The sequence below is a fragment of the Odontesthes bonariensis genome, chromosome 8 (assembly GCF_027942865.1).
Source record: "Odontesthes bonariensis isolate fOdoBon6 chromosome 8, fOdoBon6.hap1, whole genome shotgun sequence".
Taxonomy (NCBI): domain Eukaryota; kingdom Metazoa; phylum Chordata; class Actinopteri; order Atheriniformes; family Atherinopsidae; genus Odontesthes; species Odontesthes bonariensis.
The window spans coordinates 23,531,238-23,545,242 of record NC_134513.1 but is presented as its reverse complement, the minus strand read 5'-3'; the positions used below and the strand labels follow the sequence as shown (position 1 = coordinate 23,545,242).

The window sequence follows — 14,005 nt, the reverse complement described above, 5'->3', positions numbered from 1 at the left end:
GGCTAGATTAAATTGACATTCTAGTCATGTCATTGGAAAACAACAGCAGAAATGTCTTTGGTTTACGCTACTCACAGTGCCAAAACCTGATTCCCTCATTCCCTGACCGGGAATCGAACCCAGGCCGCGGCGGTGAGAGCGCCGAATCCTAGCCACTAGACCATCAGGGACCCGCAAGCAGTGCACACGGTACAGGTTGCAAGACTGTGGTAAACTCATTCCTAACTGGCAAATTAATTGGCATAGTGCATTGTACTGAAGTTGTGAACATTTTAGCCTTAGATGAAAGCAATTGTGCGCATCTGGAGAATGAATCCAAGCAAGCACAAGTTTCACGCTTTAGACTTTTCTCTTATTTCAGGGAGAAATAGAAAGATTCCTGAGTAAGAGTGAGTGTGTCATAGCCCTGCAAGAAAAACAGTTGATAGATGACTAAATAAGCGTCTGTCAGGGCATTGGTGGTATAGTGGGGAGAATAGCTGCTTGCCAAGCAGTTGACCTGGGTTCGATTCCCGGCCAATGCATTCTCTGCTCCGTGTATAATCAGCTTTCAAATGTACCTTGCTATCTCTACCTCTGTTCAGACAATGGGTGGCTTGTAGGGAAAACACAGTCTCAAGCTAATGCACTCTAGCAACTCTTCAACCAAGGACGCATGTTTTGCTATGACTCTTCAGTTAAAGTGATGGTCTGTTTTCTCATGTGCATTCTAAGTTCCTCCTCTACAAAGCAAGTGGGGAAGATTAGATTCCACAGTGCCGTACGACACAAAAAACGGGCCTCCCTCAAACTCAATCCAAGACGGATGGACGGCCAGCACCTGCCAGATCACCAAATGCTCCAAGTCCGCGGACAAAAACATTTTGTCCGACAATAGACCATGAAATTTCTCTTTTTCCGTATCATTCGTGGATGCCCATGTCATTTAATGACAAATAGCATTTGTCTTTGCTGCTCAAAATGTTATTAAGCACCGTGTTACACATCAAAGTATCAGAAAAACTTGATCATTCTTTTAGTTTTTAAAAGCCACAATGGTCCTAGAGCTGCTGGAAAGAGTTAAGTGAGCCCTTCCCTAAAGAGAAGTAGTAAATCTGCTGGCTGTAAAGTGTTATTTCAAATCAAGTGGTGCGCATAGGATGACTCCTTACAAACCAACGTCCTATTGAATTTGTGACGGCTAGATTAAATTGACATTCTAGTCATGTCATTGGAAAACAACAGCAGAAATGTCTTTGGTTTACGCTACTCACAGTGCCAAAACCTGGTTCCCTCATTCCCTGACCGGGAATCGAACCCAGGCCGCGGCGGTGAGAGCGCCGAATCCTAGCCACTAGACCATCAGGGACCCGCAAGCAGTGCACACGGTACAGGTTGCAAGACTGTGGTAAACTCATTCCTAACTGGCAAATTAATTGGCATAGTGCATTGTACTAGCCTGATAAACCAGCCTAAATGGATTGGATGTCTAATTTAGTCTGGCCCCGATCAATGGATACAACGGAACATTGTTGATGAGCACAACCCGTTGTCTTTCTAACCGTGTCTGTGCCTATAGGCCAACGCTCTGACCAATCAGCGCAACTGACTGTGACGTAGTAAGCGCGACAGAAAGCTTTGGTGGGAGGGGACTGTATGTAAACAAGTGAAGCAACTTCAGCATGGCTGACTTTTGTTGTCGCTTGTGCCAAAAAGACATGCGAGTTGCCGGTGTACTACAACACTTTACAAAACTGTTCCAAAGTGCAACTAAAGCTTTGTCGGTTTCGGAAAGGTTGCAGAAAATTGGAGTGAACGTCTCGAATACACCGAGGAAGCCCAATCGAGTCTGCCGAGCGTGTACAACGGTGTTAAACAGACTTGAAAGAGATCTTCCTATTTATTGGAGGTGGATTGCAAACGAGGTCGAAGAAGGTGCCTCCGCAGAATCAACAGGTGCTGAAAAGCGAGCTCGGGAGCCTACTCCCTCGAAAACGCCGAGAGACTTGAAGAAGCTCCGCCACAGTACCGAAAAGCCAGAGGGACCTGTCGCTGTTCTGCTCTGTCGTCACTCCCTCAAAACCCCGCCCCAGAACCCTCTGGCCCGCCCGCGTTGATTCAAAACACATCTCTGCGTTGTGATTGGTTTAGTTGCCATCTGCCAGATTCAGGGCAGTATTTTCAAAATGACAAGTGGATCGAGGCCAGACCCAACCGCAGGCAAAACATTTTGCCGTCCAGCAGTTGGCGCTGGTTTTCCAGGCTAGCATTGTACTGAAGTTGTGAACATTTTAGCCTTAGATGAAAGCAATTGTGCGCATCTGGAGAATGAATCCAAGCAAGCACAAGTTTCACGCTTTAGACTTCTCTCTTATTTCAGGGAGAAATAGAAAGATTCCTGAGTAAGAGTGAGTGTGTCATAGCCCTGCAAGAAAAACAGTTGATAGATGACTAAATAAGGGTCTGTCAGGGCATTGGTGGTATAGTGGAGAGAATAGCTGCTTGCCAAGCAGTTGACCCGGGTTCGATTCCCGGCCAATGCATTCTCTGCTCCGTGTATAATCAGCTTTCAAATGTACCTTGCTATCTCTACCTCTGCTCAGACAATGGGTGGCTTGTAGGGAAAACACAGTCTCAAGCTAATGCACTCTAGCAACTCTTCAACCAAGGAAGCATGTTTTGCTATGACTCTTCAGTTAAAGTGATGGTCTGTTTTCTCATGTGCATTCTAAGTTCCTCCTCTACAAAGCAAGTGGGGAAGATTAGATTCCACAGTGCCGTACGACACAAAAAACGGGCCTCCCTCAAACTCAATCCAAGACGGATGGACGGCCAGCACCTGCCAGATCACCAAATGCTCCAAGTCCGCGGACAAAAACATTTTGTCCGACAATAGACCATGAAATTTCTCTTTTTCCGTATCATTCGTGGATGCCCATGTCATTTAATGACAAATAGCATTTGTCTTTGCTGCTCAAAATGTTATGAAGCACCGTGTTACACATCAAAGTATCAGAAAAACTTGATCATTCTTTTAGTTTTTAAAAGCCACAATGGTCCTAGAGCTGCTGGAAAGAGTTAAGCGAGCCCTTCCCTAAAGAGAAGTAGTAAATCTGCTGGCTGTAAAGTGTTATTTCAAATCAAGTGGTGCGCATAGGATGACTCCTTACAAACCAACGTCCTATTGAATTTGTGACAGGGCTAGATTAAATTGACATTCTAGTCATGTCATTGGAAAACAACAGCAGAAATGTCTTTGGTTTACGCTACTCACAGTGCCAAAACCTGGTTCCCTCATTCCCTGACCGGGAATCGAACCCGGGCCGCGGCGGTGAGAGCGCCGAATCCTAGCCACTAGACCATCAGGGACCCGCAAGCAGTGCACACGGTACAGGTTGCAAGACTGTGGTAAACTCATTCCTAACTGGCAAATTAATTGGCATAGTGCATTGTACTGAAGTTGTGAACATTTTAGCCTTAGATGAAAGCAATTGTGCGCATCTGGAGAATGAATCCAAGCAAGCACAAGTTTCACGCTTTAGACTTCTCTCTTATTTCAGGGAGAAATAGAAAGATTCCTGAGTAAGAGTGAGTGTGTCATAGCCCTGCAAGAAAAACAGTTGATAGATGACTAAATAAGGGTCTGTCAGGGCATTGGTGGTATAGTGGAGAGAATAGCTGCTTGCCAAGAAGTTGACCCGGGTTCGATTCCCGGCCAATGCATTCTCTGCTCCGTGTATAATCAGCTTTCAAATGTACCTTGCTATCTCTACCTCTGCTCAGACAATGGGTGGCTTGTAGGGAAAACACAGGCCGTTTCTCAATACCAAGAATGCAAAGAACAGACTTGTGTTCTTGAGGAGAATGTTCTTGCTAGTCAACCTCGGAAGAATGAACTCAGGAGATCACAAGTACACGTGACATGCTCCGTTTTCAGTTTTGAGACGATGCGTTCTTCGTGCCCGAGGCAGCCTGCTCTGATTAAACAGCTGGGCTTTTTCATCCAAGTTTGAGGCGCAGAATTCTTCCGAACAAAATTGTAAATAGCTGGTATTAAAACAAATTAACGATAAAATCGGGATCTAAAAGGCTACTTTCTCGCCTCAAAATATTTTAAACGTGGATAAAGTGATATATTTAAAGAGTTTAGAGCTAAAATGAAATCAGCTTCAGCCTGTTGATTTCGGCTCGGGTAGGAGCGCAGTGCATTGTGGGATATTTGCGCTGACAAGTTAACACAAGTTAGCTACCGATGCATCCTCGGTAAAATGGGCGTGTCGAGAACACATCCGGGAACTTTCACCATTCTTGACAAAATGCGAACTTGTGTATTGGGACAGTACTTGGGCTGCGACTGATGACGTTTCACAAGAACACAAGAACACAAGTACGGACAAGAACGTATATTGAGAAACGGCCTGTGTTTCAGGCCTACCTTGCTGCCACAGGTGTTTGGTGTTACAGCTCGTCAGCTGCTCCATAAAGAGCTTCACCTCAGATGTGCCAAGCCCCTTCCTTTTTCCTCTGGGCCTTGATCTGGTGTGATCTTGATTGTGTATCGTGCTTTGAAAAGGTGTACAGTAGTTTGGTGTTTGCTTTAGGTCACTGATGAGTAGTGATGGCAAAATGAGGCTTTGTGAACCAATGAGGCTTTCCAGCCCAAAGGTTCGCCAAAAGGTTCATTACCCGAAGCCTAATTGAAACGGTCTCTCTAGTGACACCTGCTGTGCAAAAGGAATATATGACAGACTAAATTAACCCTGAGTTAGAGCATCCTGCAATATAAAATAAACAATTGTTGTCACTGTGTCTCAATGAAAATAAATGTGAAAACTGCATATATGGAAGTATTATTGAGTCCTATGGTGTTGATCACTTAAATAAAATATATCAATGATGATCACTGACTACAGTGCTTATGGAACTGGGAGTATGAAAATGCTTATGGAACTAGGAGTCAGGAATAAACTGCAACAGAGCAGTATGGGCAACAAGACAAATATAAGTTATTGGTTTTTATTTAAAAAAAGAAGCTTTTTAACAGTATTTGGGTTTAAACGATTCCTTTTTTTTGACACAATCTCACCAGCTTTTGAAAATACCCTTTCACATGGCACTGAGGATGCCGGAGTGCATAAAAATGTCAGTGCCAGCTGGTACAAACGTGGAAACTGGAGCTTTTGTTTGCTCCAATATACGAGTGGATCCTCATGTCTCTCCAAATTGATCTCGGCTAAATAGCGGTCGTTTGAGCTTTGCCTGCTCTGTCCCACAGTGCTATCCAGCAGATGCCAAAGGTCACCTATAGTAAAAGGGGGAAAAACTATTAATAATTGAGATTACATAATATTACTGTTTATTATATATATATATATATATATATATATATATATATATATATAATACTACTACTGAATTTACACTTACCATCATCAATAGACTGGTGCGATTGCAAAATATTTGGTTGCTGAACAGGGGTTGAGGCTTGAGTATGCCTAATGATTTCAGCACAGTTTCCTTTAAGCCTAGATATGGCTTCGTCCAATTTTAAGGCGCTCAAAAATCCTAGCTTTTTGAATCTTGGGTCCAGGAGAGTGGGCATGGTCATAACCGTTATTGCCTCTGCTTTCAAAGATCTGTCTCTGACCCGGAGTACCAGATTGGCACCGAGTTGCCTTGCCAGGTTCGTGGTTAGGCTTTCAGTCTTGGTCTGGGTATTGTGACTGAGCATCTTGAGCAATGGGATTACTTTTGATCAGGGCCGGGGTGGGCCATTTTCTCAGTCCGGGAATTTAATTCAAATTCAGGCCACTCTGATATGGAGGAGGAATTTGAGTCCATGAAAAAAGATAAAACAAACAAAAAACAATCGATAACAATAAAAAATATATATTTAATAGTGAGTTGATAACCACAGTGCGCGCGCCTCTGTGGAAATGCACGATATGACGGCGAGACGAAATAGGTTACAGTTGCAGAGGAGATAAGCGTGACAGCACATTTGAAACTGTTTGTCAAAAAATGGAAAACTGGAATGTAAAGCAAGTGTTCGGTTCGTTTACACACAGCAAGCACGGGTCTGCATCTGCATTCGTGTTCAGTCCGAAATGGATAGAAATCAACAAGAAAACAGATTCTTCCTTTCACATCAAAGCGTCGTGCCCGCGCGGTGTCCGGATAAGTGCTCATTGCAACTTGAAAATAGAACAGTCTATTCCCTGCACGGGCGTGAGCGGGCTCAGCTCACATTATAATAAATGGGAGGGGAAGGCTTGAACATGAAACATGATGCTGATTCCCGCGGATAGAACGCGCGTGCACTCTCCAGTAATTAAAAAAGGCAACTAAACACCCCAACGTGCTCGCGCTGCCCCTGTCCCTGCGCACGCAAACCATGTACAATATTTGCATACAGCCCTTCTAAATAATTATATTTATTTTAATTGCATGTTTGAGATTCATTTAATAACAAATATCAAACAACAAATGTGATCGCCCCTATTTAATATTGCGTTAGTAACCACATGTGCGCGCCTGTGGGAATGCAGGCAACAGTTGATGAGGAGATAAAGCGTGATAAAGCGTTAATTGTTCATCAGAACTGGAATGTAAATAAAGTGTTCGGTTCTTCTTTGAATATAGGAATACACTTCTAAATCATATAAATTGTGAGATTTTACATATTTAACAACAAAAGCTGTCAGATGACAGTTGAGTTGACATTGCAAACGTTTGCCACGTTACAGCCTATTTGATCAAATTCACAACCAGGCCTATTATCCATATCTCTCAGTAACCTACCAGCTTGTCTTGAGAAGATATCTGTCAATTTGGCACATTTGGCTGCCACCTCCTGTCTTTTTTTTAGCTTAGCCCTCTGTTCCACCTGGCCTCTTTCTACCCTCCATCACTGACGCGCTCTGTTTCGCGCCATTGTTATTTAAAAGACGAGCCATGGGCCAAACCATCTGAAACATTTGGGAGGAGAGAATTCCCTTACATGGTAGAACCTATTTAATCTGCTGTGATGCAGCAGGCGGCTGCGCTGCAATGGTGAATTTATGCAGACTACAGTTGAATTGATATTAATGCAAGAATAAGATAAGTGACAAAAATTAGTTACAACTATTTTCCCCATGGGCCAAGCAGTCCAGGTCGATGGTTTGGGCCGGGATAGGTCCCGGATAATACCATTGCCAAACCGGCATTGCTTTTGATGCACTCACCCATTTTTCCCCTGAGAGTTCTACTGTAGCCTGCTGAAATGGAGCTAGAACCTGAATGGCCATCAGCCAGACCTGGGGCCTCATGTACAAAGCGTGCGTACGCACAAAATAGTGGCGTACGCACCTTTTCACGTCAACGATCAGATGTATCAAGAACGAAAAGACCGTGGAAATGTGCGGTGCCTCACGGCAGCTTCAGGGCTGGCGTACGCACGTTTCTGCAGCTGTTGATTCTTTGGCGACACCTAAGGTGATGTTGGGAAACTGTTATAATAAATAAATGTGAAAACAATTAGTCCTCAGACAGTGATGTGCACATCTGAGACACATGAACAATTAATACTGATAAACAATTAATACACCCATGTGTCTCCATTTACACGAGTGGATATAAAAGCAGCGCAAAGTGCTGCAATACATACCATTAAAAACAATGGCTGCTTTAAAAGTATTAGAAGACTTTGCAAATGGTGCAATTCGAAGAGAGCGTGTGTTCACTACAACAGAGAGGATTAGCTGGCATATGATGGCGACTGATTACTCATTAGCCGTTTTGAGGGAAATCCTCCTGGAACTGTGCGCAAAGCTGCGGCCGGCGTTGGAGCGCAACACAGCGAGGAGCCGTGCGCTGCCTGTGCCCACAGGTGATGTGCACACTGGGGTTCCAACCGGAGCATTCCAGGGGCAGGTCGCCAACCGATTGGGACTGTGCCAGCCGAGCCATGCCAGCCGTGTGGGACAGAATTATCCGCATCTCAGCCACGTATATCAAATTCCCAACAGGCCAACATTAAAGCTCAATTTGAAGCGAGAGCCAGTTTTGTAATCGGAGCTATCGACTGCGCACACATTGCTATAAAAGCGCCATCACATGATGAATTTGTATGTTAACAGGAAACATTTTCATTCGATCATATGTGATGCGTAAATGCAATTAACCAACATTGTGGCGAGGTGCCCTGGTTCAATGCACGATTCATACATTCTGAGTAACAGCATCGTTGGGAACAGACATACAGGGTGGCACTGTGCGTGATGGCTGGCTTCTTGGTGAGTAACTTCATTCTTGTAATGGTCCTAATATTATTCCCGTGACGCGCATTGAGTATGTGCGCCCCCAATTTCTATCCCGTCTTCACAGCATCATTAGCCTATTATATTATATATATTAGTCGGTGGTTAAAGTTAGTTTCTTGCTGTTTTTTGCTGGTTAAACTTCAGTTTAAGATCTTTCTAACAAGCCCCTGATCGTCTCTGTGGGCATATATTAATAACCCCGTGCGTAAAGTGTGAAATGTCTCAATCAGCCTCACCTTTTCCCCGGCGCACTTCTGCACGTTACTGTATGAACACGTTGTTGTGAGTTACACAGAAACATCGGTATTTACCTTGGGGGTAATCACAGTCACCCACATGAGCTCCCACCACCCCAGAGAGAGCAGTGTCACCCATTGTTGCGCCGGCTCTCAAAACAGAGTCGGTCCCCCCCCCCCCCCCCCCCCCACCTGGCTGTTTTGGCCACACTGCAGCGGTGGGCAGCCAGTCTCCGCTTCACATCCACCTTAATGTCGGACCACTTCTTCTTCACCTCTGCTTGTGAGGCTTCTCAGACCCCCCAGCATTGACAGCCTCAGGCTCTCCCACCCACTCCTCTTATGCTTATGCCGGAGGACAGCGTGCCAAATAACACATTTTAGCAGGCCTTCACTTCAGAAAGTAGCACCGACATCTCGCTTTCCGTGAAGTTCTTATTTTTCCCCGTCTTATTCATTCTTTTTTCTTTATTTTCTGATCGTACACAGAGGGGAATCGCAGGTGCAGGGCTCATTTAAATATGATTTGCGTATTTAAGTAGGGGCGTGGACAGGGAGGAGTCGGCTGCTCCGACATGTGCGCTCAATTCCACGTTGATTGTGTGCCAGAAAAAAGCATGAGCACTGCTGTGTGTCGGAGTGTAGCCTACGGTGTCGTCAACCAACGGCTCTTCATTTATTTCCGAGCGACGAAGCTCTGAGTAGACTGGTTAGTGTTTGTCACGAACGATATCAGGTATCTCTACATGAACACAATAAAGTTTGCAGGCTTCATTTACTGTTGGGAATGATTAGATAGCAGCTTAACTACGTTGCTGATTAAAATAGGCTGATTTTGAACTAAGAACACACACTTGCACTTGCCCTTTTCCCCTTCTGTTTCCTCCTCTCTCCCCTGCCGCTACGCTACACAATATGTGAAGAGGTTGACAGACATTAAACCTCATTTTCGGACGCAGTTAACTATATACAAAGTTCCCGGGACAATTCTGGCATTCATGAAACTTCTCATATGGGATTCGTTTGAACAGAATTTAAACAACAGTCATAAATCGACCAGATTGGAGTGCGCCTGTCTTCAGCAGCCTTATGCAGAAATAGCTAATCGCGAAGGAGATGCTAGCGACTAAACCTAGTGAAACCTGTTGAAAAATGTGCTTACTATTGACAATTTGACGAACAAGTGAGTCAACAACTTTACTGTTTTCGGGAAGTTGAAATATGACACATTGCTAATTTCAACAGGTTTCGCTAGGTTCAGCTAGCATCTCATTCGCGATTAGCTTTTGCTTCTTTAAATAATGGTAATAATAATAATAATACGAGAATATGTCCCAAATCAAGCCCGATGCGCTGTACAGCCTAAGTAAATAAAATCCCACAGACACAATTTGTACATTTGTAAAATACAGTCAGTACAAATTACCTGGACGTGTTTGACTTCTTTAGCCCGCTGTTTTCCTCTTGGCCCGTAATTGAAAGCTTCACGCTCTTTAGATTTTGCGCCTCTGTATACCAGGAATTCTTTAAATGAAGGGCAAGGTTTGTCTGCTGAAATGTACAAAGCTCCGTGTCAAAACATAAAGTTAGCGGCCACTAACCAATAGCGATATACTTCAGATAGCGAGCGCTATGCTTCACTTACTTTGCTTTTCATGATCCTGCTGTTTGGACGTCCCCGGTTTGTTTTGTCCTTCCGTATTGAGAAACTCAAGGGACCGACCACACGAAAAACAAAATCTCGTCAGCTGGCTCATAGGTTTCCCACAAAACGGGCAAAAGGCAACTCTGCCACCGTCCATCTTGAATCGTTATGAACATGTGGTAATGAACATGAACTCCAACCGAAGGCTTCCGTTATAACTTCCGGGTCAACCTCGGAGCTTGGAGGTTTGGAACCTCCCTTTCCGTAATATTGTCGACTTTGTAAAAGTGTTTTGTGAAACGTTAATTTGTTTCGGAACTTGTGAAAGTGTTTCGCAAAATGTAAATTTGTTTCAAAACTTGTAAAAGTGTTTCGCGAAATGTAAATTTGTTTTCTATAATGTTAATTTGTTTTGGGAAATGTAATTTTGTTTTGGGAAATGTAATTTTGTTTTCCAAAATGTAAAAGTGTTTCAGAGTTTGTAATTTTGTTTTGCCCTTCTCGGCCACCATACCCAACAGAGAGCAATCGGAGCCACCTGTGCCCAGCAAGTTTCCAGCTGTAACTGAGGTGAAGTGCTATAAACACCACATCAAAACAATTGCCCCGTGTGAGGGTCGAACTCACAACCTTCAGATTATGAGACAGACGCACTGCCTACTGCGCCAACGAGGCCTGCAAAACATAAATATGCATGTACTGTCAGCCTAGGCTCAGTTTCACACACCCATTCATTGGTCCTGCAGACTTTGCTAAAGGTATGTGATGCCCACTTGCCCAGCTCACATGGATTGCATGGTTATCAAATAAGTGGATGTTAGGAAATAAGATATTCTAATCTGCAGCCACCTGTGACACCTATGGGGGTCAACAAAGGCAAAACCGAAGAAAAATGTGTCTGACTTAACAAGTTTAAGTAGATAATAAAGGAAGCAGAAACTAAAAGGCGACAAATATCTGATTGCAAGGCATCTCTAAAAGAGCGATGGTTTGAATCCCCATAACTCGGGTTTGACACAAGGCGACAAAGATCTGATTGCAATGCTTTTCAAAAAGAGCAATGGTTCGAAGCCCCATAACTTGCGTTTGACACCTTCCACACTTTGGAGTGACTGAGCTTCCGAGTGGGCTTTCTGCAGCTCCAACAGAGAGCAATCGGAGCCACCTGTATGCGATCAAATAAGGGTCAGAAATATTTTGTACTTGTACAATGATGTTCACATGTGTAACAAAGTTTTGAAGTTGTAAAAATAGTTTGTGTATGTGTAACAAAGTTTTGAAGTTGTAAAAATAGTTTTTGTATGTGTAACAAAGTTTTGAAGTTGTAAAAATAGTTTGTGTATGTGTAACAAAGTTTTGAAGTTGTAAAAACATTTTGTGCATGTGTAAAACTAAATCCGACGGACACACAAATTTCCCACCTTCAAGTACGACCCTGAAGTTACAAGTTTACAAAACTCAAGTTACGAATACGAATTTTGACCATGTTTTGACGCCTGAGTGAATAGCCAATCAGCACGTTGCTTACTGACTTGCCAATCAACCCGGTGCCCACCCACGCGCCAACCAACCATCCAATCAAGGAGCAGCAATTTCTGCCGGCCGGGAACTGAGCGCCAACGACACTCAGTGGGTACACGTTGGTAAATGTTTTTTCTTTCCCCCCAAAATTTGTGTTCTCTTTTCATCACTCAAATTCAGAAAATACTGTTCTAAGTTGTTTTTTTGTGTAACAGGTTCTCTGATGTAAGGTTTATAGCTGCAAATGGTGCACTATTAAATGAAACGTGTTACTTTGAATGAATAAAACCAAGGTGAAAGATCTTGTTTTTTCTCACACATTTTTGTTCTCTTTTTATCACTCTCAAATTCAGAAAATACTGTTGTGACAATGTGGGTGAGAGCCACAACAAGTGTCCCTTTATTCCATTATTTTATTCCATCTTTCTGTAATATGTAGACACATACTATCCCAGGTTTTTTTTGGCGTTTGCATTATTTCGGTTACAGATACATCAGCTTTTGTGGATAAAAAAAAAAAAAAACACACACAAGTATATTTTACAATAAGTTTATTGGTTTAATTAAGTTCATTATACAATTATGTATTCTTTCAGACACGTTACTTTGAGTTTAATTTGTGGCCCAAGAACAAAAGGAGGAGGCACTCCATACTGCCTACTTTTATAACCTTGGTGACATCATCAGGAGAAACAATCTATGGTGATAGTGGTAATGTGAAGTTTGAATTAATTATTTATTGTTCGTATGATTTTTTTGGATTGTTAAAGCCAGATGTTTGTGTGACTTAAATAGGTAACAGAGAAAACACTGAGAGCACTTATTCTCGCACAAATTTGCTCATAGGGCAACTCAAAATCAGGCCGGTTAGCTCAGCTGGTCAGAGCGTGGTCCTAATAATGCCAAGGTCATGGGTTCAATCCCCATACTGTCCACGAATGTCAGCAACAACAGCACATGTGTAGGCGCCCTTCCATAACACATGACTTTTAAAGATATATCAATATATTTGATGCTGCTTGTCCTGGAACGGATCACAGGGGAAGCAATGGGCCTCATGCAAGAACATTTTCGTATTTTTATTCTAAATTTCTCTCACTTTTTTCGTAAGAAGGTCTCGTACGAACACGCCACGTCAGATTCAACAAGCGCTCTTAACTTCGGAAAAAGTGTGTAAACGACCTGCGTAAATGATGAATCACACCTGTGCGTATCTTAAGTTCACGTGCACGAGGATAGTAGATTTGCATACTCCACGCCCTAAATGATACCATATAAGGCTGTGCTTCCTCGCTGCTGTGCCAGGAAGTGTTGAGTGCTGAGAATACGGGCTCTGAGATTAAAGTTCTGCTTTCAGAGATCCAAAAAGGAAAATCTGTCATTTTTAGCAGCGTCAGCAGTGGACGGGACCTGCTAAAGTGAAGCTGATATTCTGACCAGATGCCCATACCGCCTGATCTGGCTTCATTCAAAGAAGAGCGGCAGAGACTGTATTCTCAGCGTATTCCAGATGACTACGCCTATCACCCTGATCCAAGAGGGTGGGCCTAATCACCACAGAGTGGAAGATGATTTCAGCCCTTATGCATTCGCAATCTCATTCATTTAGTCACCACTCATAAGGAGTGACCAGAGGTGAGCGTTGGAAGGAAGATCGACTGGTAGAACGAGATCCTCCAGTCGTGGTCAAAATGGTCTGATCCCTAAACTCTTCCACTTGAGGCAGCAACTGGTTCTAAGCAAGAAGAGGGCCCTCAACCCTTTTCCAACTAAGGATCAGAGCCTCAGACTTGGAGGCACAATTTTATTCCTGGCTGTTTCACACTTGGCAGCAGACCACCCCTGTACCGGCCGGATGACTCAGGTGAGACCATGTGGCCTAACGGACAAGGCGTCTGACTTCGGATCAGAAGATTGAGGGTTCGAGTCCCTTCGTGGTTGTCTTGTTTAGTTGTATGCTGTCATATATGTACAGAAATCAAGAGCACTGTACTGAGTACTAACCAAATAAACACATGGTGAAAGCTGGTAAGTACTTTGCTAGTTGTACTCCGTGTCAGAAATCCTCTCAATGGCATGCCATTAAAGTCAGAGGATTTTACCAGTCTGTTACTGGTAAAAAAATCCAAAGTTAAGTTGATGTTGCGCAATGATCTTGGCTTCCCCATACTGCCTACACTCAAGCTATAAAAAAAAGATGAGAGACTTGAATGAGTAAGTTCTATCACGTCGAGTCATTGTAGCATATAACAAATGATAAAATAATTGCTTTGAAAGCAATTTTTTGAAGAACTAAAAGTCTTTCATCTCACCTGCTGATG

The 14,005-nt window shown here is 43.3% G+C and overlaps 8 non-coding genes across 8 annotated transcripts; 4 read left to right on the top strand and 4 right to left on the bottom strand.

The window, feature by feature from the left end:
• Nucleotides 1-98: 98 nt before the first annotated feature.
• Nucleotides 99-170, bottom strand: trnae-cuc (transfer RNA glutamic acid (anticodon CUC)). The gene has a single exon. It is a non-coding gene; the product is annotated as a tRNA-Glu (tRNA).
• A 282-nt stretch (nt 171-452) lies between these two features.
• On the top strand, nt 453-524 carry trnag-gcc (transfer RNA glycine (anticodon GCC)). The gene has a single exon. It is a non-coding gene; the product is annotated as a tRNA-Gly (tRNA).
• A 752-nt stretch (nt 525-1,276) lies between these two features.
• trnae-cuc (transfer RNA glutamic acid (anticodon CUC)) lies at nt 1,277-1,348 on the bottom strand. The gene has a single exon. It is a non-coding gene; the product is annotated as a tRNA-Glu (tRNA).
• Nucleotides 1,349-2,450: 1,102 nt separating this feature from the next.
• Nucleotides 2,451-2,522, top strand: trnag-gcc (transfer RNA glycine (anticodon GCC)). Its single transcript has one exon. It is a non-coding gene; the product is annotated as a tRNA-Gly (tRNA).
• Nucleotides 2,523-3,276: 754 nt separating this feature from the next.
• Nucleotides 3,277-3,348, bottom strand: trnae-cuc (transfer RNA glutamic acid (anticodon CUC)). Its single transcript has one exon. It is a non-coding gene; the product is annotated as a tRNA-Glu (tRNA).
• Nucleotides 3,349-10,765: 7,417 nt separating this feature from the next.
• On the bottom strand, nt 10,766-10,838 carry trnam-cau (transfer RNA methionine (anticodon CAU)). The gene has a single exon. It is a non-coding gene; the product is annotated as a tRNA-Met (tRNA).
• Nucleotides 10,839-12,545: 1,707 nt separating this feature from the next.
• On the top strand, nt 12,546-12,619 carry trnai-aau (transfer RNA isoleucine (anticodon AAU)). The gene has a single exon. It is a non-coding gene; the product is annotated as a tRNA-Ile (tRNA).
• Nucleotides 12,620-13,552: 933 nt separating this feature from the next.
• trnar-ucg (transfer RNA arginine (anticodon UCG)) lies at nt 13,553-13,625 on the top strand. Its single transcript has one exon. It is a non-coding gene; the product is annotated as a tRNA-Arg (tRNA).
• The last annotated feature ends 380 nt before the right edge of the window (nt 13,626-14,005 follow it).